The sequence below is a fragment of the Neoarius graeffei genome, chromosome 18, assembly GCF_027579695.1.
Source record: "Neoarius graeffei isolate fNeoGra1 chromosome 18, fNeoGra1.pri, whole genome shotgun sequence".
Classification (NCBI taxonomy): domain Eukaryota; kingdom Metazoa; phylum Chordata; class Actinopteri; order Siluriformes; family Ariidae; genus Neoarius; species Neoarius graeffei.
Window position 1 is genome coordinate 22,401,829 of NC_083586.1, and position 3,304 is coordinate 22,405,132.

Below are 3,304 nucleotides of genomic sequence, written 5' to 3' on the forward strand. Positions count from 1 at the left end.
CATTTAAATGTTTCCCTTTAAACCACGCCAGTGTAGCTTTAGCAGTATGTTTAGGGTCATTGTCCTGCTGGAACGTGAACCTTCATCCCAGTCTCAAACCTCTGGCCGACTCAAACAGGTTTTCCTCCAGAATTGCCCTGTATTTAGTGCCACCCATCTTTCCTTCTATCCTGACCAGCTTTCCTGTCCCTGCAGATGAAAAATATCCCCACAGCATGATGCTGCCACCACCATGCTTCACTGTAGGAATGGTGTTCTCAGGGTGTTGGGTTTGCGCTACACGTAGCATTTCCCATGATGGTCAAAAAGATCGATTTTAGTCTCATCTAACCAGAGAATCTTCTTCCATGTGTTTGGGGAGTCTGCCACATGCTGTTGGGCAAACTCCAAATATGTTTTCTTTAAAGCCTCACTCACAACCCGCCGTAAGTGTTTTGGACACGCACGGGTCGCAGGGCTTGGTAGCTTGCAGCCGTGCTGCAGGGTCACGGTGAACCCGGGGGAAAGTTTGGGGGAGGAGTACGGCCAAAATACTTATCAAGTGCAGGTTGCACACCTGACTTCCTTGAGGCGTGGGAAAAATTGCGCCATTAGCCCATGGAAACCTCTATCTGACACACGTGATCAGTGTGCGTTCAGTGAGTGTGGAGTGTGTGAGACTTGCATTTTACCAGTTTCTTGCGCTCTGAGTTCAGGCCGCACTTGTGAAGCATGTATCATGCATGTGATTAGCACGTTACAATCACCCATAACTTGTGTGCGATGCAAGCCAGGAGTGGGTATAAAACCAGTGTGTCTGCAGCATTCTGCATCTGTCTTTTGACTGAAGAACACTGGACATTTTGTGGGAAAAATTTAAAAATTTTCAGTTGAAAGTTTAGAAAATGGGACCCAAGAAGAAGCGAGCAAAAGTGAAGTAACCCAGCCTGAAACAGCAGAGGGGGAGGAGGAGGAAGAGTTTGATGATGATGGTAGCAGCACCGGCGAGCCCTGCACGGACAGAGAGAAGTTTGCCTTCAAGCTGGCAGAAGGCACAGCATCCTGCCAGAGGGATTTTCACAGGTAAATACACATGCTTTAAACATTCATTTCAGTATCTATATGCTTATGTAATTAATATTATATATACTGATTTTCATGTATGTTTCAGCTAACGACGCCCAGAAGTGAGGACATCGCAATCCCATCATCGCTGTCAGGCCATTGTGCCATGCTCAGTGATGAGGACAAGGACATCCTGACACCCCGTCCCACCACTCAGCAGGAGTAGGAGCAGGACAGCAGCTCAGAGTCAAAGTGTGTTTCAGTGCCCAAACTGTTGGGTTATTTAGTTGGGATTTTTTACAATGTAATAAAATGCGTTATTCCCTTATACTTATGTTTTATTATTTGACGTTTGCATAGTAAATTAAACATATACTCAAATAAAAACAGCAAATGAGGTGGTCTTCTTCCTTTCTACAATGTTACACGCTACACGATCGGTTCCTTGGTTCCTCCCGAATATATACAGTATACCCAGAGTCTTGCCCCTTGTGTCACGTGTAGGTCACGTGCGCTGTGTGCAGGTCGCGTGCACTGCGTGCACACCACACATAGGAGTAGAAAGTGAGATGTACTTCTGTCTTGCGCGCCGCACAAATAGCAAGTGTGGAATACTTGCGTAGTATTTCTGAGGCACGTCACTCATACAATGAGCGTGTGTTACTCATGCGTCTTACTGTCATCGCAAAAAGCCCCTACTAGCCGCACTGCTGACTTGGTTCAGGTGTACAAAAGGAATACGGGTCCCGTACGTAGTGTATGCGTTCTTGATTTGTCGCAAGACCTGTAGAATTTGCATGTGCAGGACCAAAAGTCTCCATGGGCAGTCTGCGACCTTCTACGGCGCTGAACACACGCAGGTGTCGCGCAAGTCTCAAGCACGGTTTTGCCAATTTTTTTACCGTAGACCGCCCGTAGCAGCCCGTACGGCGGGTTGTGAGTGAGGCTTAAGGAATGACTTTTTTCTGGCCACTCTTCCATAAAGCCCCACTCTGTGGAGTGTACAGCTTAAAGTGTTCCTATGGACAGATACTCCCATCTCCGCTGTGGATCTTTGCAGCTCCTTCAGTGTTATCTTTGGTGTCTTTGTTGCATCTCTGATTAATGCCCTCCTTGCCCGGTCTGTGAGTTTTGGTGAGCGGCCTTCTCTTGTCAGGTTTGTAGTGGTGACGTATTCTTTCCATTTTGCTATAATGGATTTAATGGTGCTCCGTGGGATATTCAAAGTTGGGGATATTTTTTATAACCCAACCCTGATCTATACTTCTCCACAACTTTGTCTCTGACCTGTTTGGAGGCTCCTTGGTTCTCATGTTGCTTGCTTAGTAGTGTTGCAGAGTCAGGGTCCTTCCAGAACAGGTTGATTTACTGTATACAGACGTCATGTGACAGATCATGTGACACTTTGATTGCACACAGGTGGATCTTAATCAACTAATTATGTGAGTTATGAAGTGAATTGGTTGGACCACCTCTTATTTAGGGGTTTCATACGAAGGGGGTGAATACCTATGCACACTCCAGATTTCTGTTTTTTTTTTCATCTCAATTATTGTTTGTGTCACAATAAAACAACAATTTTTACCTTTAAAGCTGTAGGCATGTTGTGTAAATCAAATGGTGCTAACCCTCCAAAAATCCATTTTAATTCCAGCTTGCAATGCGACAAAACAGGACAAACACCAAGGGGGGTGAATACTTTTGCAAGACATTGTATTTGTAACCCAGTGAGTTCCATCTGGAAACCGCTTTCAGTGTGCGTCTCTGCTGGGAGGGTTTCGGGCACAATTTCATTTGACTTTGGTACGTCTGTAAACAAAAAGTGCATAAGTAAACTGAAGTTACTAGGTTACTGGAACAGCATCGCTAATATCTCATCTGGCAAAGTTGACCCACATTGTTCTCCTTGTGTATCCAAACTCGCTAAGTTTTGTGCTGCTTCTATAATCTGGCTTTCATGGCAGATATTTCATTTATCCTGTTGCTTCTTGATACTGCGAGGTGAGTTTTTGTCTTGATCTTATCGTGTCCTAATTTGAGTGTTGATACCCAATCTGGATTTGTTTTAACGCATAGGATTGCCTGTGCTCTTGCAAGGTGAGAGGCAAAGTGTTCATGCTAAAGCTATTCTGCCTTTCAGCTTTTTCAAGTTTAAGTCATAAAAAGAATTTTCCCCGACACCCAATTATTTTTGTTTAGTGGACCAAAAGCTACTGAATTCAAAACACAGACTTCCAATTTTATTATTATTATTATTTTA